The following is a 24,798-nucleotide window of genomic DNA, read 5'->3' as shown; positions in this document are numbered from 1 at the left end:
CTTCAAGTAGATGTATTCTGGGACATTGAGCAGCTGTGTAGGGTTACGCTGGCAGTTTCTATTACACCAAGAAATTGAGTTGCGTAAAAATGGAAATACATAAAATTCAAACACAGCTGAGCACATGACTGACCAAACCCCCTCAGGTAGGTGGCACACAGAAACAGAGATGTCCTAATGGTAGAGTAAAAAGTATATGCTGTCACTACTTCGCTTTCAAAAAATCCAAGCAGCATGAACCCTAGAGCAGACTGAAGATGAACAAGTATTCAGCAACACCGTAGAGCAGACTGAAGATTAACAAGTATTCAGCAACACCGTAGAGCAGACTGATGATTAACAAGTATTCAGCAACACCGTAGAGCAGACTGAAGATTAACATGTATTCAGCAACACCCTAGAGCAGACTGAAGATTAACAAGTATTCAGCAACACCGTAGAGCAGACTGAAGATGAACAAGTATTCAGCAACACCGTAGAGCAGACTGATGATTAACAAGTATTCAGCAACACCGTAGAGCAGACTGATGATTAACAAGTATTCAGCAACACCGTAGAGCAGACTGAAGATTAACAAGTATTCAGCAACACCGTAGAGCAGACTGATGATTCACAAGTATTCAGCAACACCGTAGAGCAGACTGAAGATTAACATGTATTCAGCAACACCCTAGAGCAGACTGAAGATTAACAAGTATTCAGCAACACCGTAGAGCAGACTGAAGATGAACAAGTATTCAGCAACACCGTAGAGCAGACTGATGATTAACATGTATTCAGCAACACCCTAGAGCAGACTGAAGATTAACATGTATTCAGCAACACCGTAGAGCAGACTGAAGATGAACAAGTATTCAGCAACACCGTAGAGCAGACTGATGATTAACAAGTATTCAGCAACACCCTGGAGCAGACTGAAGATTAAGTATTCAGCAACACCGTAGAGCAGACTGAAGATTAACAAGTATTCAGCAACACCCTGGAGCAGACTGAAGATGAACAAGTATTCAGCAACACCGTAGAGCAGACTGAAGATTAACAAGTATTCAGCAACACCCTAGAGCAGACTGAAGATGAACAACTATTCAGCAACACCGTAGAGCAGACTGAAGATGAACAAGTATTCAGCAACACCGTAGAGCAGACTGAAGATTAACAAGTATTCAGCAACACCCTGGAGCAGACTGAATATGAACAAGTATTCAGCAACACCGTAGAACAGACTGAAGATTAACATGTATTCAGCAACACCCTAGAGCAGACTGATGATTAACAAGTATTCAGCAACACCCTAGAGCAGACTGATGATTAACAAGTATTCAGCAACACCCTAGAGCAGACTGATGATTAACAAGTATTCAGCAACACCGTAGAGCAGACTGATGATTAACAAGTATTCAGCAACACCCTAGAGCAGACTGAAGATTAACAAGTATTCAGCAACACCGTAGAGCAGACTGAAGCTGAACAAGTATTCAGCAACACTATTTTGCTTTAAGGAATTTTTTTTACATTTTGCTGGCTGTTGCATTTTTTCAACAAGTCACGGTATGTAGGCCTACTGATCTAGGTAAAGAAGCACAAAGAAGAGTAGCCTTATTTTACTGCAGTGGTCACTTTCTGAGTCACAATGCAAGACGAGCTACCGCTCAGATTTTTTTTACATGATTTTTGAATGACTACTTCATCTCTGTACTCCACACATACAATTATCTGTAAGATCCCTCAGTCCAGTAGTGAATTTCAAACGCAGATTCAACCACAAAGACCAGGGAGGTTATCCAATGGCTCGCAAAGAAGGTCACCAATTGGTAGATGGTAGTACCTATAGGTACTGTAGATGGGTTAAGAAAACATGGTGAAATTACAAAGATACAGGCTTCCTTCCTAACTCAGTTGCCGAAGAGGAAGGAAACCACATTTCACTTTTTGTCCTGAATACAAAGTGTTATGTTTGAGGCAAATCCAATACATCAGTACTAGTTTCCATTTTTTCAAGTATAGGGGGGCTGCATCATGTTATGGGTTTGCTTGTAATTGTTAAGGACTGGGGAGTTTTTCAGGATAAAATTGAAATGGAATGAAATTAAGCACAGGCAAAATCCTAGAGGAAAACCTGGTTTGGTCTGCTTTCCACCAGACACTGGGAGTTGAATTCACCTTTCAGCAGGACAATAACCTAAAACACAAGGCCAAATCTACACTGGAGTGGCTTACCAAGAAGACAGTAAATGTTCCTGAGTGGATGAGTTAAATCTACTTGAAAATCTATGGCAAGCAAAAGGGGCAGCACCGGACTGAGGGGCAGCACCGGACTGAGGGGCAGCTCCGTACTGAGGGGCAGCTCCGGACTGAGGGGCAGCTCCGGACTGAGTGACGGCTCTGGCAGGTCATGGCTGGCTGACGGCTCTGGCAGGTCATGGCTGGCTGACGGCTCTGGCAGGTCATGGCTGGCTGACGGCTCTGGCAGGTCATGGCTGGCTGACGGCTCTGGCAGGTCATGGCTGGCTGACGGCTCTGACAGGTCATGGCTGGCTGACGGCACTGGCAGGTCATGGCTGGCTGACGGCACTGGCAGGTCATGGCTGGCTGACGGCACTGGCAGGTCATGGCTGGCTGATGGCACTGGCAGGTCATGGCTGGCTGACGGCACTGGCAGGTCATGGCTGGCTGACGGCACTGGCAGGTAATAGCTGGCGGACGGCTCTGGCTGCTCCTGTCTGGCGGGCGGCGCTGGCTGCTCCTGTCTGGCGGGCGGCTCTGGCTGCTCCTATCTGGCGGGCGGCTCTGGCTGCTCCTGTCTGGCGGGCGGCTCTGGCTGCTCCTGTCTGGCGGGCGGCTCTGGCTGCTCCTGTCTGGCGGGCGGCTCTAGCGGCTCCTGTCTGGCGGACGGCTCTAGCGGCTCCTGACTGACGGACGGCTCTGAAGGCTCAGGACAGACGGACGGCTCTGAAGGCTCAGGACAGACGGGCGGCTTTGAAGGCTCAGGACAGACGGGCGGCTTTGAAGGCTCAGGACAAACGGGCAGTTCAGACGGCGCTGGGCAGACGGATAGCGCAGACGGCACTGGGCAGACGGGCAGTGCAGGCGGCTCTGGGCAGACGGGCAGTGCAGGCGGCACTGGGCAGACGGCAGACTCTGGCCGGCTGAGGCACACCTTAAGGCTAGTGCGGGGAGCAGCAACAGGGCACACAGGGCTCTGGAGACGCACAGGAGGCTTGGTGCGTGGTGCCGGAACTGGTGGTACTGGGCTGGAGACACGCACCACAGGGCGAGTGCGTGGAGGAGGAACAGGGCTCTGGAGACGCACTGGAAGCCTGGTGCGTGGTGTAGGCACTGGTGGTACTGGGCTGGGGCGGGGAGGTGGCGCCGGATATACCGGACCGTGCAGGCGTACTGGCTCCCTTGAGCACCGAGCCTGCCCAACCTTACCTGGTTGAATGCTCCCCGTAGCCCGACCAGTGCGGGGAGGTGGAATAACCCGCACTGGGCTGTGTTGGCGAACCGGGGACACCATGCGTAAGGCTGGTACCATGTATGCCCGGCCCGAGGAGACGCACTGGAGATCAGACGCGTTGAGCCGGCTTCATGGCACCTGGCTCAATGCTCAATCTAGCCCGGCCAGTGCGGGGAGGTGGAATAACCCGCACCGGGCTAAGCACACGTACAGGAGACACCGTGCGCTTTACTGCATAACACGGTGTCTGCCCGTACTTTTTCTCTCCACGGTAAGCTCGGGGAGTTGGCGCAGGTCTCCTACCTGACTTTGCCACACACCCTTGTAGCCCCCCCCCCCCCCCCCCCCCCCAATACATTTTTGGCCTTGACTCTCAGGCTTCCGTGCTAGCCGCGTACCTTCATAACGCCGGTTCCTCTCTCCGGTTGCCTCTGCTCTCCTAGCTGCCTCCAGCTGTTCCCATGGGAGGCGATCCTTTCCAGCCAGGATCTCCTCCCATGTGTAGCAACCCTTGCCGTCCAAAACGTCTTCCCATGTCCATTCCTCCTTTCTCTGCTCCTGCTGCCGCTGCCTGTTACCCCGCTGCTTGGTCCTTGGTTGGTGGGTGATTCTGTAACGCTCGTCTTTCTCCTCTTCTGAGGAGGAGCAAGGATTGGACCAAAATGCAGCGTATTGTGAAGACATAATCTCTAATCTCATAAACACTTGAACAAACTAGAAAATAACAAACGATGTGAACAGACCTGAACTTGAGAACAAAACACATGAACGCACGAACAGGACGGAACACACGAACGAACGAACGAACGAAACGAACGAACGAAACGAACGAAACGAAACAGTCCGTGTGGTACAAACACTGACACAGGAACAATCACCCACAAACAAACAGTGAGAACAGCCTACCTTAATATGGTTCTCAATCAGAGGAAACGTAAAACACCTGCCCCTGATTGAGAACCATATCAGGCTAATTGAAAATGAACCCAACATAGAAACACATAACATAGAATGCCCACCCAGCTCACGTCCTGACCAACTAAACAAAGACAAAACAAAGGAAATAAGGTCAGGAACGTGACATTACTGACATGGTTGTTCCAGTTTAGATGGTTTAGGCATTCTCATAACTAAGCCTTCCCAACCCGGGCAGTCATTCCGAATGCAAAAATTCTAAATGTTGGATATCCCCACTCTGGCTGGATTCCTTTAGGAATTACACATCATGCAAGCCAGCATAAAGTGACTGCCAGGCCTGAGGTGGCCTGTAAACCATCAGTTTCAGGCCACTGTATTAGGGTAAAACTAGGACCTCAAAATAAGGCCTTACGAAATATGTGTTGTATTGTCTGAAATAATTGAATTTGAATTATAACATATTCATTTAGAATCCTGAAGGCCACAGGACTGAAAATGAATGACTGCAACAACCATGTCTCTCACTAACAAATGCTATCATGTGTGGTAACTACAATTCCCTCGAAAGGCAAGGCACTCTGGGAAATATGGAAATATGACATTACACTAAACAGTGTGTTAATTTAACACTGAAAAGGACCCGTATAGACACTGGACCAGCGTTAAAATTAACACTGTCAGTGTTGATTTAACACTGGAGAATTTGCTGTGCAGACTCTTGCTGTTGATGTTTTTATTATAGACTGTCAGAGCAGAGAGACAGACCTTTGTACAAGAGGCAGGGGCAGAGCTGAGAGAGAGACAGGCCTTTGTACAAGAGGCAGGGGCAGAGCTGAGAGAGAGACAGGCCTTTGTACAAGAGGCAGGGGCAGAGCTGAGAGAGAGACAGGCCTTTGTACAAGAGGCAGGGGCAGAGCTGAGAGAGAGACAGGCCTTTGTACAAGAGGCAGGGTCAGAGCTGAGAGAGAGACAGGCCTTTGTACAAGAGGCAGGGTCAGAGCTGAGAGAGAGACAGGCCTTTGTACAAGAGGCAGGGTCAGAGCTGAGAGAGAGACAGGCCTTTGTACAAGAGGCAGGATCAGAGCTGAGAGAGAGACAGGCCTTTGTACAAGAGGCAGGGTCAGAGCTGAGAGAGAGACAGGCCTTTGTACAAGAGGCAGGGTCAGAGCTGAGAGAGAGACAGGCCTTTGTACAAGAGGCAGGATCAGAGCTGAGAGAGAGACAGGCCTTTGTACAAGAGGCAGGGTCAGAGCTGAGAGAGAGACCTTTGTACAAGAGGTGGGCTCAGAGCTGAGAGAGAGACAGGCCTTTGTACAAGAGGCAGGGTCAGAGCTGAGAGAGAGACAGGCCTTTGTACAAGAGGCAGGGGCAGAGCTGAGAGAGAGACAGACCTTTGTACAAGAGGTGGGCTCAGAGCTGAGAGAGAGACAGGCCTTTGTACAAGAGCCAGGGTCAGAGCTGAGAGAGAGACAGGCCTTTGTACAAGAGGTGGGCTCAGAGCTGAGAGAGAGACAGACCTTTGTACAAGAGGTAGGCTCAGAGCTGAGAGAGAGACAGGGAGATGGCACGGTGTCCTTGAAGAAGAGCATGAAGGGAGGAAGGAAAAATGATTGGAGGAAGTGTCATTGAAGGAGGGAAAGTGGCTAGTTTATAATAGGTTGTATAAATTGACACTCTTTTTATTATCTCTGTAACGTATACGCAGGGAGTCAGGAAGCAGGTGCAGAAGGTGAGTTTAATAGTAATAAACATGAAGAAAATCCAAAACAGGCATCACATACTGAACGTAACCAACAAAAAAAACAAATACTGCCTGATGACTGACGCTACAGAGGTCTATATGAAGGGAGAGTAATCAGGGTGGTGATGAAGTCCAGGTGTGCGTAATGATGGTTGTCATGTGTGCGCAATGTGGGTTGCCAGGACCGGTGGTTAGTAGACCTGGCGACATCGAGCTCCAAAAGGAGGGAGCAGGATTTAGGCATGACAAACTCATTTTCAGGTGGTGTTAGAAGTGTCACTTTAGAGACGGAATAGTTTAGAGCAAAGCTGATTTTAGTTATACTGTACAGTACAACAGTGGTCAAAGTCCAAGGCATTTCTAGTCGATCACCAAACATTTCTGTAAAAAACCCAACGATGTAGCAATGAGTTTCTATTTTTTTTTTTAAACTTGTTTCTCGCTGTTGGCGAGAGGTGCACTTGATTCAGCAGCCTTAGCGCTGGGAAGGCCAAGTGTTGGCGAGAGGTGCACTTGATTCAGCAGCCTTAGCGCTGGGAAGGCCAACTGTTGGCGAGAGGTGCACTTGATTCAGCAGCCTTAGCGCTGGGAAGGCCAAGTGTTGGCGAGAGGTGCACTTGATTCAGCAGCCTTAGCGCTGGGAAGGCCAACTGTTGGCGAGAGGTGCACTTGATTCAGCAGCCTTAGCGCTGGGAAGGCCAAGTGTTGGCGAGAGGTGCACTTGATTCAGCAGCCTTAGCGCTGGGAAGGCCAACTGTTGGCGAGAGGTGCACTTGATTCAGCAGCCTTAGCGCTGGGAAGGCCAACTGTTGGCGAGAGGTGCACTTGATTCAGCAGCCTTAGCGCTGGGAAGGCCAACTGTTGGCGAGAGTTGCACTTGATTCAGCAGCCTTAGCGCTGGGAAGGCCAACTGTTGGCGAGAGGTGCACTTGATTCAGCAGCCTTAGCGCTGGGAAGGCCAACTGTTGGCGAGAGGTGCACTTGATTCAGCAGCCTTAGCGCTGGGAAGGCCAACTGTTGGCGAGAGGTGCACTTGATTCAGCAGCCTTAGCGCTGGGAAGGCCAACTGTTGGCGAGAGGTGCACTTGATTCAGCAGCCTTAGCGCTGGGAAGGCCAACTGTTGGCGAGAGGTGCACTTGATTCAGCAGCCTTAGCGCTGGGAAGGACAACTGTTGGCGAGAGGTGCACTTGATTCAGCAGCCTTAGCGCTGGGAAGGCCAAGTGTTCCCCTTCTGATTTCAAAGGTCTGAGGGAAGAACTCCGTCACAGGCACAGAGAGCAAATCAAAGTTCACCTATAGGCCTACCATTGGCCAATCGGATAGTTCAGATCACCGTGTCTGCACAGTTTCCTCGAGCCATAGACTGTAAAAAGAAGCCTCATACACAAAGCAAAGTTGATTTCAAAACGTATAAAACCATGACTATAGAGAGACTCAAAGAATACATAAATGAGCTGCTGTTTTTATGAGTAAGTTCATCTTTAAGTTTTATAAGCCATAAAATGTGTGTTCTCCCTACTTCCGCTAATGCTACAACCAGCACTGCAGCTGTAATGAAGGAATACAACCAGCACTGCAGCTGTAATGAAGGAATACAACCAGCACTGCAGCTGTAATGAAGGAATACAACCAGCACTGCAGCTGTAATGAAGGAATACAACCAGCACTGCAGCTGTAATGAAGGAATACAACCAGCACTGCAGCTGTAATGAAGGAATACAACCAGCACTGCAGCTGTAATGAAGGAGTATAGCAAAGTGTTGTTATTATTAGCAGCTTGTCAATTTTAATAACTAGGAATATTTCACTTTCTCTGGTCATAGGAGTAACAACATGAATGCAGTGCAACTTGCAGTGCGACTTGAGTTTCTCCATCAGCTGGAAGACTGTGTCCCCTTTTCTCAGCGGAGGGAGGGAGAGCAGAGGGAAGGTGAGTCGAGTCACTCGGGTGAGAGTGAAAGGTAGAGGGTGAGATGTAGAAAATGATTATGCTCACTCAGCTGTGCCTCACAATGAATACAACAAATGATCTATTACCAGTGTGCTCATATGACCACATTTCAATTTTTTTATTTTTATAAATGGTCTGAGAAGAACAACATTGGCAGGGCAAGTCAAGCGTAGCCAATATACAGTGATAATGAATTGGGCCTATAGCTTACTGCACAAACCTCATTGCTACAGTACTGTTTTTAATTTGTTAATGTTGCATAGGCTTTTGTTTTTTAAGTCATGTTAATAAACTATTATTCTCTCTCTCTCTCTCTCTCTCTCTCTCTCTCTCTCTCTCTCTCTCTCTCTCTCTCTCTCTCTCTCTCTCTCTCTCTCTCTCTCTCTCTCTCTCTCTCTCTCTCTCTCTCTCTCTCTCTCTCTCTCTCTCCCTCTCTCTCTCCCTCTCTCTCTCTCTCTCTCTGTGGTCGCTGAAGGATACAAAGTCCCCATGGCAACAGACAGATACAGTACCTGAAACAATTCACAAGCTTATTTGAGCAGACAAGAGCTGTGTGTGTGTGTGTGTGTGTGTGTGTGTGTGTGTGTGTGTGTGAGACAGAGGACAAAGGCAATATCAAATTCATCAAGACAAACAAAATGTAGCCTACCTGAGCGAGCGGAGCGTATGCAAGCCCCAGGACACACACACACACACACACACACACACACACACACACACACACACACACACACACACACACACACACACACACACACACACACACACACACACACACACACACACACACACACACACACACACACACACACACACACACACACACACACACACACACACACACACACCAGCCACTGGTCTGTTACATCCCTGTCCCGTGGGTTTCACCTCTACCCATGATAACAGCCAGTACAATAGCACTCTGCCTCTTCCACCATACTATAACTACGTTATGACAGAACATCCTCCTGGGTTCAACACACTAATGACAACAACAGACTCAAGGTTCATTAGTGACTGCATCCACACAGATGGGACATGGGCGACTGAGTTTATTCGCTTAACATGAGTGCATTGTGACATGGACTGTTATATAAGACCATGACTGTTCCCTAAATGGCACCCTACTCTCTACTTAGTGCACTTTTGACCAGGGCCCATAGGGCTGTATTACTAGCACAGACTGGAACATGTTCTGGGATTCATCCGATGGCATTGAGGAGTTTATCACATCAGTCACCGGCTTCATCAATAAATGCTTAGTCCCCTCCTGTACTCCCTGTTCACCCATGACTGCGTGGCCACGCACGACTCCAACACCATCATTAAGTTTGCCGACAACACAACGGTGGTAGGCCTGATCACCGACGACAATGAGACAGCCTATAGGGAGAAGGTCAGAGACCTGGCAGTGTGGTGCCAGGACAACAACCTCTCCCTCAACGTCAGCAAGACAAAGGAGCTGATCGTGGACTACAGGAAACGGAGGGCAGAGCACGACCCTATCCACACCAGAGCTTCAAGTTCCTCTGTGTCCACATCACTAAGGAATTATCATGGTCCACACTTACCAACACAGTCATGAAGAGGGTACGACAATCCCTCTTCTCCCTCAGGAGGGTGAACATATTCGGCATGGGCACTCAGATCCTCAAAAAGTCCTACAGCTGCACCATTGAGAGCATCTTGACTGGCTGCATCACCACTTGGTATGGCAACTGCTTGGCATCCTACCACAAGGCACTACAGAGGGTAGTGCGTACAGCCCAGTACATCACTGGAACTGACCTCCCTCCCATCCAGGACCTCTATACCACTACATATGTGATTTAGTACATGTCCTATATCAATAAAATCTGTATGTAAGAATTGCTTTGACAAGGAAGCGTTTGTTTAGACAATGGACTCCCTATCTGGGAATATATACTACATCTGTCAGTCATATTAGATGTATATATGCTGCGGAAGCCAGCACATTCAGTACATCAGGATCATACTGTGCCCATCCAACTATCCCCTGTCCTGCCCTCACACACACACACACAGGATCATACTGTGCCCATCCAACTATCCCCTGTCCTGCCCTCACACACACACACACACACAGGATCATACTGTGCCCATCCAAATATCCCCTGTCCTGCCCTCACACACACACACACACAGGATCATACTGTGCCCATCCAACTATCCCCTGTCCTGCCCTCACACACACACACACAGGATCATACTGTGCCCATCCAACTATCCCCTGTCCTGCCCTCACACACACACACACACAGGATCATACTGTGCCCATCCAACTATCCCCTGTCCTGCCCTCACACACACACACACAGGATCATACTGTGCCCATCCAACTATCCCCTGTCCTGCCGTCACACACACACACACAGGATCATACTGTGCCCATCCAACTATCCCCTGTCCTGCCCTCACACACACACACACAGGATCATACTGTGCCCATCCAACCATCCCCTGTCCTGCCGTCACACACACACACACACACACACACAGGATCATACTGTGCCCATCCAACTATCCCCTGTCCTGCCCTCACACACACACACACACACAGGATCATACTGTGCCCATCCAACTATCCCCTGTCCTGCCCTCACACACACACACACACAGGATCATACTGTGCCCATCCAACTATCCCCTGTCCTGCCGTCACACACACACACACAGGATCATACTGTGCCCATCCAACTATCCCCTGTCCTGCCGTCACACACACACACACAGGATCATACTGTGCCCATCCAACTACCCCCTGTCCTGCCCTCTGCTCACTCAATCAGACACGTACGCACGCACACACACACACACACACACACACACACACACACACACACACACACACACACACACACACACACACACACACACACACACACACACACACACACACACACACACACACACACACACACACACACACACACACACACACACACACACACACACACACACAGGATCCTACTGAGACAGACTGAGACACAGACTGAGACACAGACAGACACTGACTGAATCAGACAGACACAGACTGAGACACAGACTGAGACACAGACTGAGACACAGACTGAGACACAGACTGAGATACAGACTGAGACAGACTGAGACAGTATGACACAGACTGAGATACAGACTGAGACACAGACTGAGATACGGACTGAAACAGACTGAAACAGACTCAGACAGACTCAGACAGACTGAAACACAGACTGAGACACAGACTGAGACACAGACTGAGACACAGACTGATACACATACTGAGACACAGACTGAAACACAGACTGAGACACAGACTGAGACACAGACTGAGACACAGACTGAAACACAGACTGAGACACAGACTGAGACACAGACTGAGACACAGACTGAGACACAGACTGAGACAGACTGAGACAGACTGAGACACAGACTGAGATACAGACTGAGATACAGACTGAGACAGACTGAGATACAGACTGAGACAGACTGAGATACAGACTGAGACAGTATGACACAGACTGAGACAGTATGACACAGACTGAGACAGTATGACACAGACTGAGATAGACTGAAACACAGACGGAGACAGACTGAGACACAGACTGAGACACAGACTGAGACACAGACTGAAACAGACTGAGGCAGACTGAGACACAGACTGAGACACAGACTGAGACACAGACTGAGACACAGACTGAAACACAGACTGAGACACAGACTGAGACACAGACTGAGACACAGACTGAGACACAGACTGAGACACAGACTGAGACAGACTGAGACACAGACTGAGATACAGACTGAGATACAGACTGAGACAGACTGAGATACAGACTGAGACAGTATGACACAGACTGAGACAGTATGACACAGACTGAGACAGTATGACACAGACTGAGATAGACTGAAACACAGACGGAGACAGATTGAGACACAGACTGAGACACAGACTGAGACACAGACTGAAACAGACTGAGGCAGACTGAGACACAGACTGAGACACAGACTGAGACACAGACTGAGACACAGACTGAAACACAGACTGAGACACAGACTGAGACACAGACTGAGACACAGACTGAGACACAGACTGAGACAGACTGAGACACAGACTGAGACAGACTGAGACACAGACTGAGATACAGACTGAGATACAGACTGAGACAGACTGAGATACAGACTGAGACAGACTGAGACACAGACTGAGACAGACTGAGACACAGACTGAGATACAGACTGAGATACAGACTGAGACAGACTGAGATACAGACTGAGACAGTATGACACAGACTGAGACAGTATGACACAGACTGAGATAGACTGAAACACAGACGGAGACAGACTGAGACACAGACTGAAACAGACTGAGACACAGACTGAAACAGACTGAGACACAGACTGAGACACAGACTGAGACACAGACTGAGACACAGACTGAGACACAGACTGAGACAGACTGAGACACAGTATGACACAGACTGAGACAGACTGAAACACAGACGGAGACAGACTGAGACACAGACTGAGCCGACTGAAACAGACTGAGGAAGACTGAAACACAGACTGAAACACAGACTGAGACAGACTGAAACTAGCTACTGCCAGTCACAACGTAGCTACTGCCAGTCACAACGTAGCTACTGCCAGTCACAATGCAGCTACTGCCAGTCACCATCTAGCTACTGCCAGTCACCACCTAGCTACTGCTAGTTACCACCTAGCTACTGCCAGTCACCACCTAGCTACTGCCAGTCACCACCTAGCTACTGCCAGTCACCACCTAGCTCCTGCCAGTCACAAAGTAGCTACTGCCAACCAATCTATGGTGTGATGCCTGGCATCACTAGACTATATGGTGTATAACTCAGCTGAAGAAACAAACAGATAAAACAGAAAACACAACAGCTAGCCAAAGCTTTGTCCTGACCTAGAGCACATTACGTTCCTACATAGCATCGTCCTCCCAGGACAGAAGACGATTAATGGAATAATTAATCGAGAGAAAATTGTGAGCAGAGTCCAAAGGGTATCTATTTACTGTACCTAACACTAATTAAACTTGGAGCAGAGCAGACATGGTCATCCTAAACCAAGAAGGTGTCAAATACAGAGGCCATTTCTTTGATATGATGCAAGAGACATTGGGCACATGTGCAGTTTCACTAAACGCTGTTAATTATATAGAACTAACAACGCTGTTAATTATATATAACTAACAGCTCTTGTTTAGAATGAAGTCTAGAATCATCATCAACATTGTAATATGAATAATCATCAACAATATCATATGAATAATCATCAACAGTATAATATGAATAATCATCAACAGTATAACATGAATAATCATCAACAGTATAATATGAATAATCATCAACAGTATAATATGAATAATCATCAACAATATAAGTGGTCACAAGGCACCTTTCTAATCCTACCCACCAGCCTTATAGTGGAAATAATGACTCTAGCTGGAGGGGTTATGGAGAGAGACTTCTAGACAAACACACACAAGCATCTCAGAGGCAGGCAACAGGGCCTGACAATCATAGCTATGTAAACAAGCTTCCAGTCCCGTATTACATTATGATGTGTGTGTGTGTCTGTGTCTCCCTCCATCAACAGTAATGTCAGCTGAGTTCTCTGTCTGTATCTCTGTAACACATCTTACAAACAGCCTTGCCAATGCTGGACCAGGACAGGCTGCTGAGAATATAATAATTCACTGGATCAGGACAGGCTGCTGATAATATAACAATTCACTGAACCAGGACAGGCTGCTGAGAATATAATAATTCACTGAACCAGGACAGGCTGCTGAGAATATAACAATTCACTGAACCAGGACAGGCTGCTGAGAATATAATAATTCACTGGATCAGGACAGGCTGCTGAGAATATAATAATTCACTGGATCAGGACAGGCTGCTGAGAATATAATAATTCACTGGATCAGGACAGGCTGCTGAGAATATAATAATTCACTGGATCAGGACAGGCTGCTGAGAATATAATAATTCACTGGACCAGGACAGGCTGCTGAGAATATAATAATTCACTGGATCAGGACAGGCTGCTGAGAATATAACAATTCACTGGACCAGGACAGGCTGCTGAGAATATAATAATTCACTGGATCAGGACAGGCTGCTGAGAATATAATAATTCACTGGATCAGGACAGGCTGCTGAGAATATAATAATTCACTGGACCAGGACAGGCTGCCGAGAAGGTTCCTTGGTGTCCACATCACCAACAAACTAACAAGGTCCAAGCACACCAAGACAGCCGTGAAGAGGGCACGACAAAACCTATTCCCCCTCAGGAGACTGAAAATATTTGGCATGGGTCCTTAGATCCTCAAAATGTTCTACAGCTGCACCATCGAGAGCATCCTGACTGGTTGCATCACTGCCTGGTATGGCAACTGCTCGGCCTCCGACCGCAAGGCACTACAGAGGTTAATGCGTACGGCCCAGTACATCATCGGGGCCAAGCTTCCTGCCATCCAGGATCTCTACACCAGGCGGTGTCAGAGGAAGGCCCTAAATATTGTCAAAGACTCCAGCCACCCTAGTCATAGACTGTTCTCTCTGCTACCGCACGGCAAGCGGTACCGGAGCGCCAAGTATAGGTCCAAGAGGCTTCTAAACAGCTTCTACCTCCAAGCCATAAGACTCCTGAACATCTAATCAAATGCCTACCCAGACTATTTGCAATGCCCCCCCCCCCCCATCTATGCATAGTCACTTTAATAACTCTACCTACATGTACATGTTACCTCAACTAACCGGTGCCACCGCAGATTGACTCTGTATCGGTACCCCCCTGTGTATAGTCTCGCTATTGTTATTTTACTGCTGCTCTTTAATTACTTGTTACTTTTATTTCTCATTCTTACTCAGATTTTTGAAAAACTGCATTGTTGGTTAGGGGCTCGTAAGTAAGCATTTCACAGTAAGGTCTACACCTATTGTATTCAGTGCATGTGACTAATAACATTTGATTTGATTTGAATTGAATATAATAATTCACTGGACCAAGACAGGCTGCTGAGAATACACTATATATGCAAAAGTATGCGGTCACCCCTTCAAATTAGTGGATTCGGCTATTTCAGCCACACCCATTGCTGACAGATGTATAAAATCGAGCACACAGCCATGCAATCTCCATAGACAAACATTGGCAGTAGAATGGTCCATATTGAAGAGCTCAGTGACTTTCAACGTGACACCGTCATAGGATGCCACCTTTCCAACAAGTCAGTTTGTCAAATTTCTGCCCTGCTAGAGCTGCCGTACTCAATAGTAAGTTCTGTTATTGTGAAGTGGAAACGCCTAGGAGCAACAAAGGCTCAGCCACGAAGTGGTAGGCCACACAAGCTCACAGAACGGGACTGCTGAGTGCTGAAGCGCTAGGCACGTAAAAATGTTTGTCCTCGATTGCAAACTGCATCTAGAAGCAACGTCAGCACAATAACTGTTCGTCGGGAGCTTCATGAAGGGGTCCCATGGCCGAGCAGCCGCACTCAAGCCTACGATCACCATGCGCAATGCCAAGTGTCGGCTGCAGTGGTGTAAAGCTCGCCGTCATTGGACTCTGGAGCAGTTGAAACGCATTATCTGGAGTGATGAATCATGCTTCACCATCTGGCAGTCCGATGGGCGAATCTGGGTTTAGCAGATGCCAGGAGAACACTTCCTGCCCGAATGTAAATTGACAACTGTAAAGTTTGGTGGAGGAGGAATAATGGTCTGGGACTGTTTTTCATGGTTCGGGCTAGGGCCCTTAGTTCCAGTGAAGGGAAATCTTAACGCTACAGCATACAATGACATTCTAGACAATTCTGTGCTTCCAACTTTGTGGCAACAATTTGGGGAAGGACCTTTCCTGTTTCAGCATGACAATGTCCCTGTGCACAAGGCGAGGTCCATACAGAATGGTTTGTGAAGATCAGTGTAGAAGAACTTGACTAGCCTGCACAGAGCCCTGACCTTAACCCCATCGAACACCTTTGGGATGAATTGGAACGCTGGCTGTGATCCAGGCCTAATCGCCCAACATCAGTGCCCAACCGCACGAATGTTCTTGTGGCTGAATGGAAGCAAATCCCCACAGGAATGTTCCAACATTTAGTGGAAAGCCTTCCCAGAAGAGGGAATACAATTAATTTTTCAACCACTCCACAAATTTCTTGTTGATTAACAAACTATAGTTTTACAGACAGTTTACAGACAGATTATTTCACTTATAATTCACTGTATCACAATTCCAGTGGGTTAGAAGTTTACAGCTTGGAAAATTCCAGAAAATGATGCCATGGCTTTAGAAGCGTCTGATAGGCTAATTTACATAATTTGAGTCAATTGGAGGTGTACCTGTGGATGTATTTCAAGACCTACCTTCAAACTCAGTGCCTCTTTGCTTGATATCATGGGAAAATCAAAAGAAATCAGCCAAGAACTATAAAATAAATTGTAGACCTCCACAAGTCTGGTTCATCCTTGGGAGCAATTTCGAAACGCCTGAGGGTACCACGTTCATCTGTACAAGCAATAGTACGCAAGTATAAACACCATGGAACCACGCAGCCATCATACCACTCAGGAAGGAGACGCGTTCTCTCCTAGAGATGAACGTACTTTGGTGCAAAACGTGCAAATCAATCACAGAACAACAGCAAAGGACCTTGTGAAGATGCTGGAGGAAACAGGTACAAAAGTATCTATATCCACCGTAAAACGAGTCCTATATCACCATAACCTGAAAGGCCGCTCAGCAAGGAAGAAACCACTGCTTCAAAACCGCCATAAAAAAGCCAGTTTGCAACTGCACATGGGGACAAAGATCGTACTTTTTGGAGAATTGTCCTCTGGTCTGATGAAACAAAAATAGAACTGTTTGGCCATAATGACTATCGTTATGTTTGGAGGAAAAAGGGGGAGGCTTGCAAGCCGAAGAACACCATCCCAACCGTGAAGCATGGGGTTGGCAGCATCATGTTGTGAGGGTGCTTTGCTGCAGGAGGGACTGGTGCACTTCACAAAATAGATGGCATCATGAGGGAGGAAAATTATGTGGATATATTGAAGCAACATCTCAAGACATCAGTCAGGAAGTTAAAGCTTGGTTGCAAATGGACAATGACCCCAAGCATACTTCCAAAGTTGTGGCAAAATGGCTTAAGGACAACAAAGTCAAGGTATTGGAGTGGCCATCACACAGCCCTGACCTCAATACTATAGAAAATTTGTGGGAAGAACTGAAAAAGCGTGTGCGAGCAAGGAGGCCTACAAACCTGATTCAGTTACACCAGCTCTGTCAGGAGGAGTGGGCCAAAATTCACCCAACTTATCGTGGGAAGCTTGTGGAAGGCTACCTGAAACGTTTGACCTTGGTTAAACAATTTAAAGGCAATGCTACCAAATACTAATTGAGTGTATGCAAACTTCTGACCCACTGAGAATGTGATGAAAGAAATAAAAACTGAAATAAATCTTTCTCTCTACTATTATTCTTACATTTCACATTTTTAAAATGACCTAAGACAAGGAATTTTTACTAGGATTAAATGTCAGGAATTGTGAAAAAATGAGTTTAGATGTATTTGGCTGAGGTGTATGTAAACTTCCGACTTCAACTGTGTATACACACACACACGCAAGCAAGCACGCATGCTCACACACACACACACACACACACACACACACACACACACACACACACACACACACACACACACACACACACACACACACACACACACACACACACACACACACACACACACACACACACACACACACACACACACACACACACACACAGACTTTGCCAAACTTGACCTATATAAGCCAATAGACCCACTAAGATGATACAGTATGAGTAGATAGGTTTCTGAGAAATTATCCAGGTTCAATATCACATCATTATAATCTTGTTAGTCAGTCCTTACCTTTAAATGACCCTAACAGTGACCGAAGGCCTTCCTTTGAACAGGAAGGTAACATTGAACGGTAAGTAGCACACAGTACAGATCTGACGTCACTGTCAGCAGAATGGCACACATACACACACAGAGAGAGAGAGAGAGAGAGAGAGAGAGAGAGAGAGAGAGAGAGAGAGAGAGAGAGAGAGAGAGAGAGAGAGAGAGAGAGAGAGAGAGAGAGAGAGAGACAGAGAGAGAGAGAGACAGAGAGAGAGAGAGAGAGAGACACACACACAGACCCAGACAATTGCCCAGAAAGCATTCAGCACAGAGGACAGTTTAATGTCAGCGTACAGATCCCTGCAAGCAGATAATAGAGACATTCCACAAGAAGAGCTCATCTTGCCAAACTACCACCCATCTCTCATATAATATACATAACCCAGCACATTGCATGGAATCACGTCACCAAGATTCTAGAATGAGATCATTCCAAAAGAACACTATCGATCACCATCAAATCAAATCAAACTTTAGCAGACAGACAGACACAACTGTTGTCGTATACTGAGTATCTGTATAGAGACCACACACCATGCAGGATTACGTACTGTCCAGCACTGAATGATCTGGTCATCCATGAACCTTTGAACAATTGGTCTGTGCTACGTGCCACTCCACTGTCTTCTGGTGTTGATTATTCACTTATATACACCAGTGGTGGTTCTCAGCCTATTCCCTATATAGTGAACTACTTTAGACCAGACCCCTATGGGCCCCGTCCAAAAGTAGTTCACGATATTGTGAAAAGGGTGCATTTTGGGACGCACATTTGGCCTAATGGTCAGTTGTCCATGAGAAGGATAGTGTAACTGGGGCCCGGGGTAGTGGGTACAGTAAGCTGAGTGAATATCAACAGAGGTCATGTATTAACAGTTAGACCACCACCCCAAGCACTTCTTTCTTTCTCCTTTTCTGGAAAACATGTTTTCTCTCATTTCTGTTTACAACACTTTGTCAGCACAGGCTGTGTGTGTGTGTGTGTTTGGTGTGTGTGTGTTTGGTGTGTGTTTGGTGCGTGTTTGGTACGTGCTTGGTGTGTGTTTGGTGTGTGTGTGCTTGGTGTGTGTTTGGTGTGTGTTTGGTGTGTGTGTGTGTTTGGTGTGTGTGTGTTTGGTGTGTGTGTGTGTTTGGTGTGTGCTTGGTGTGTGTGTTTTTGGTGTGTGTTTGGTGTGTGTTTGGTATGTGTGTGCTTGGTGTGTGTGTGTGCTTGGTGTGTGTTTGGTATGTGTTTGGTGTGTGTGTGCTTGGTATGTGTTTAGTGTGTGTGTGCTTGGTATGTGTTTTGTGTGTGTGTGCTTGGTGTGTGCTTGGTGTGTGTTCAGAGCTCATCATAGAGCTGCAGTGTCATGGTGTTTGTTCTCTCTCTCCCTTGTCTCTAGGTTTTCGTTATCTTTGGTCCCGTGTGGCTCAGTTGGTAGAGCATGGCGCTTGCAACGCCAGGGTTGTGGGTTCATTCCCCACGGGGGGACCAGGATGAATATGTATGAACTTTCCAATTTGTAAGTCGCTCTGGATAAGAGCGTCTGCTAAATGACTTAAATGTAAATGTTTTGTGTGTTTGGTGTGTGTGTGTTTGGTATGTGTTTCGTATGTGTTTGGTGTGTGTGTGCTTGGTGTGTGTTTGGTGTGTGTGTGCTTGGAGTGTGTTTGGTGTGTGTGTGTTTGGTGTGTGTTTGGTGTGTGCTTGGTGTGTGTCTTTGTGTGTGTGTGTGTTTGGTGTGTGTTTGGTATGTGTTTTGTGTGTGTGTGCTTGGTGTGTGTTTGGTGTGTGTTTGGTATGTATTTGGTGTGTGTGTGTGCTTGGTGTGTGCTTGGTATGTGTTTTGTGTGTGTGTTTGGTGTGTGTTTGGTATGTGTTTGGTGTGTGTGTGCTTGGTGTGTGTGTGTTTGGTATGTGCTTGGTGTGTGTGTGTGCTTGGTGTGTGTTTGGTGTGTGTGTGTGTGCTTGGTGTGTGTTTGGTGTGTGTTTGGTATGTGTTTGGTGTGTGCTTGGTGTGTGTTTGGTGTGTGCTTGGTGTGTGTGTGCTTGGTGTGTGTTTGGTGTGTGTTTGGTGTGTGCTTGGTGTGTGTTTGGTGTGTGTGTGCTTGGTGTGTGTTTGGTGTGTGCTTGGTGTGTGCTTGGTGTGTGCTTGGAGTGTGTTTGGTGTGTGCTTGGTGTGTGCTTGGTGTGTGTTTGGTGTGTGCTTGGTGTGTGTTTGGTGTGTGCTTGGTGTGTGTTTGGTGTGTGTGTGCTTGGTGTGTGTTTGGTGTGTGCTTGGTGTGTGTTTGGTGTGTGCGTGCTTGGTGTGTGTTTGGTGTGTGTGTGCTTGGTGTGTGCTTGGTGTGTGTTTGGTGTGTGTGTGTTTGGTGTGTTGTTGTTTTCTGTACCTCTCCACAGAGGGGCTCCTGTAGGGCAGACATGTACAGTTAGCGCCGCTAAAATAATTGATTTTCTTATTCCCTTCATCTTTTTATATCTCCATCCATCGGCTTGGCAGACTGCCATTCAAGTATTTTTTCTTGTCATTTATTTCAGGCGTGCTAGCTATCTCTCTCGTTGTTTGCCTCTTTGTTGCCGTGGTGAGCTGTTTGCCTCTGTGTTGCAGTGGTTGAGCTGTTTGCCTATTTGTTGTGGTGGTGAGCTGTTTGCCTCTGTGTTGCCGTGGTCGAGCTGTTTTCCTCTTTGTTGCCGTGGTGAGCTGTTAGCCTCTGTGTTGCCGTGGTTGAGCTGTTTGCCTCTTTGTGATTGAGCTGTTAGCCTCTGTGTTGCCGTGGTGAGCGTAGGAGAAGTGACTGACACGGACTAACCACTGCGTTCTGACACAGAGAGACGGATGTAGCCTGCTGTGTCCCTCTCCATACACTCAACAACATTCACATTTAAATGGCTTCCATTAAGCCTATATATCATAATAACAAAGATACATTTAAATCCTCCAAGAGAAGAGTTGAGATTTCCTATACTATGTCTAGTGTGTTGCTGCTGGCAACACCAGGGTTGTGGTTTGATTCTCACATATACTGAATACGTGTCACTGTCAATGTTGACAGTTCTCTAAGTTGCTTTGGATAAAAGTGTCTGCTAAATTACCATTTTATATCAAAATATTCAAGAACCATCCAAGGAACGACTTGAGATGTATCCTGTATTGACAGCTATATGATGAACATGACAAAGACCATCCATGTGGCATCCTATGCAGGACGGTAGAATGTGGAACATAACATTGCATCCCAGTGCCTCTCCAGCATCCCTTGGTACCATTTCCAAGTACAGATGTAGGATCTTAATTTGATCAATCTTTTATTGCTGATAATTTTCATGCACAGCAAGAAATGCAAACGTGTAGTGTATTCAAGGTTTAAAAAGGCTTCTAAAGGTTGTTATTTCCACTTTAAAATGTCATACTTGATTTGCATACAAAAAGTTTATCAACCCCTACAAAAACTGTTCACTAATTATAATCCACATAATAATTCACATTTCCTGTTGTAGCAAACTGGCTCAAATGAAGATCATATATCTGTAAAGGGTTGAGATACAATATATCCTTTATATAGGTTACAGCTTTATGATGAACATATCAAAGACCATGTGACATACTGAGCCATAAAACAGACGGGGGAACATTACATCCTAGTGCCTTGGAATCCATTTCATTAAGGCCCTTTCTTTATAGGCCGAGGATTCTAATGCAGGGACTGATTCTGTACGAAATAGCATCATATTCCCTAAATATGTGTGTGTGTGTGTGTGTCTTTTGTCTCTTTCCCCAACTATGGGAATTGTGTGGAGGGTGTTGGAGTGTCAAAGAAACTGTGAATTGGGTGGAGGGTGTTGGGGTGGCAAGGAAACTGTGAATTGAGGGCTGGGGTGTAGCTTTAGAGTGATTTCTCAGGAGGGAGGGAGGCGGGAGGGAGGAAACAGACATTCCCTCATTGCTGTGTTCCTAGGGGGCCGAGGGTGTTGGAAGGGTCATGGAGCAAGCAGCCATTGGGGCTTTACAGACTCCGCTACTCCTCCTCTCCACTCAGACAGGAGGAATGTCAGTTCTAGTAATTCAATTTCTATATCGTCCATAGCTCCCTCCGGCCTCCCTCCCTCCCCCTGGTACAGGCTTGCCTCAGCATCAGGGCTGACATTACTGCTGGTGACTGCTGCAGACCCTGCCTCATTGGCCTTTGACCCCATGCTGCTCAAGCATGGTGACCATGCTGAAGCTAGTCTTTCATGACAGAATGTTAAACACACATACACAAAGTTCTGGTCATGCTAATTCAGACACTGCCTCCATAACCTTGGTCCGACGTCCCCTGCCTGCTGTAACATAGAGACCATACTGGTGCAGGCCTGCCTCCTCATAGAAATAACATACTAATAGAAGCCGGGCCACACGTTACTGAAAGACGACTTGAAGGGGAATGTCTTGTTCTAGTAATTCAATTTCTATATTGTCCATAGCTTTTAAGTAAGAATTTCAGTGTACTGTTTTACACCTGTTGTATCCTGTGCACGTCACTCCCTGCCTGTTGTAGCCCCGTGTTAGTGAAAAGGACCTAACACTGCTTGTTTAGCGAGTACTACTTCCCCCTGATTCGGCCCATACCTTGTGCGAACTCAGGACCTCTGCCTCGCTAGCACATGTGACCGCCCTCCTGCAGCGCCCTACCAGTCGGCGCCACGTGAATAGCTAGCTATTTACTGGTGCAAGTGGGGACACTTCAGGCTGAGAAGTACGTTTCAGACATCACCATGTGCTACTCTAGCATGGTGGTGGCTGTTGTAGCCCTGTGTTAGCATGGTGGTGGCTGTTGTAGCCCTGTGTTAGCATGGTGGTGGCTGTTGTAGCCCTGTGTTAGCATGGTGGTGGCTGTTGTAGCCCTGTGTTAGCATGGTGGTTACCAATGACCATACTAACCTCTCTGCAGGCCGTCCCACTTTCACATAAGGGCTGAATCATAACACCGAATCAGACATGGATTGTTATATGGAGAGCAGAGCAGCAGTGAGCCTGGGAGAGATGAGCATGCAAGGAGGAGGAGGAGGAGGAGGAGGAGGAGGAGGAAGTGAGTTTGGTTTGGATTGATCAGACTGCTGAGGTGTTGTCAGTAGCCTGCCCTAAGCAGTTTGGTACATTCTGCAAAACCACTTCAACTATGAAACCTCCCTGCTTAACTTGTATGTGTGCTGACACACACACACACGCACACACGCACACACGCACACACACACACACACACACACACACACACACACACACACACACACACACACACACACACACACACACACACACACACACACACCCACACACACACACACACACACACACACACACACGCACACACGCACACACACGCACACACACACACACACACACACGAGAGCGAGAGGCGGGGGGCTGGACGCTAGAAACGTGTTTCTGTGTTTCAGCACCATGGACAGCAGCCTGCTACTGGAAACAAGGCAAGTCAATTACTCAAGTTACTACAGTGACTCCAAGTGATACAAAGTGATACAAAGTGATGATTGCATAGGCCTCCGGATTAATTTATGAAATGTGTAAAAACAAAGATTCTCTCTCAAGATGATCATTAGTCAATTACTCTAAATGTCAATCCAAAGCACAACCTGAACTTGAATTATTAGTGTACCAGGGCTCTCCAACCCTGTTCCTGGAGAGCTACCCTCCTGTAGGTTTTCACGCCAACCCCAGTTGTAACTAACCTAATTCATGTTATCAACCACCTAATTATTAGCATCAGGTGCGCTAGATTAGGGTTAGAGCGAAACCTTACAGGACGGTAGGAACAGGGTTGGAGAGCCCGGGGTAGACCGTTGTCTAAAAACAGAACTACACTGCATTTAGGCTACATAGCTAGATTCAAGAATTAAGTCATGTTTATGTCAAAAAAAGTATACAACGAATAACAGCTAACATGCACACAGCAAACACATTGTCTGGAGACTTATTCTTCCACGCCACGATGAAACAACAACGAAAAGCATCACAAATTCAAGGCAAATACATACAGCTAGCCATGGGTATAGGCTAAGTAAGACCTTACCTTCACAGATATTTGAAATGTACCTGGTCGCATCAGCAGGGTTGCTGTCTTGTTAGATCTCTATTCCGACCATCACTGAGGCTGGCACGTGAGTCACCGAATGGTCGCGGGTAGACTAGGGTGATAATGATTCGTTTATTTCTGTCACTGCTTGACTGAAACCCTAGCAGTTGACCCCTCCAGTTACACCATATGACCCCCGTATGGAAAAGTGAGCAGTCCAAAACAAAACGTTACATTAATAACTATTTAATACGAACTATAAAATGGATTTAAGGCATAGCCTAAAATATGAGTTAATAATGTCTACCAAAATCACAACGAAATTATCTCAATATGAATAGTGTTGAGTCCACGTTGTTTATTTGTGTCGCTCTCCTCTCGTTCCGCTATCCAACTCATTCATATAGGATAGAAAAGTCATATAGAGGCCAATTCCAGGCTCCTTTCAATTCACATGCAACGCAAAAACAAAGTATCCAAAGCTGCTTAAAATAATCTCAAAATATGTCCAAAGAAACGACAAAAATATATGTTCTGATAAGGCATGCAGCCGTATACCACCAGCGATAGGTTGATAGGTTGTAATTGTGACTGCCTGGTATCTGCTGGGTATCTTTAAAATACGGTCCTTACACCCATACCGCGCATAACAAAAGCATGTGTAACGGTCACAAAGCAGTTTTC

At 46.8% G+C, this 24,798-nt stretch overlaps 1 protein-coding gene across 1 annotated transcript in view; it reads right to left on the bottom strand.

Moving 5' to 3' along the window:
• The window catches only part of LOC139538295 (protein FAM163B-like), a 40,515-nt gene extending 15,833 nt beyond the window's left edge, over positions 1 to 24,682 (bottom strand). Inside the window, exon 1 of the mRNA XM_071340151.1 lies at positions 24,112 to 24,682. The gene's annotated coding sequence lies outside the window, so the exon portion shown is untranslated. The remainder of the gene's footprint in view (positions 1 to 24,111) is intronic.
• Positions 24,683 to 24,798: the final 116 nt, after the last annotated feature.

The sequence above is a fragment of the Salvelinus alpinus genome, chromosome 1, assembly GCF_045679555.1.
Source record: "Salvelinus alpinus chromosome 1, SLU_Salpinus.1, whole genome shotgun sequence".
NCBI classification, from domain to species: Eukaryota; Metazoa; Chordata; class Actinopteri; order Salmoniformes; family Salmonidae; genus Salvelinus; species Salvelinus alpinus.
Note: the sequence above shows the minus strand (reverse complement) of the source record. Positions and strands in the feature narration are given on the sequence as shown.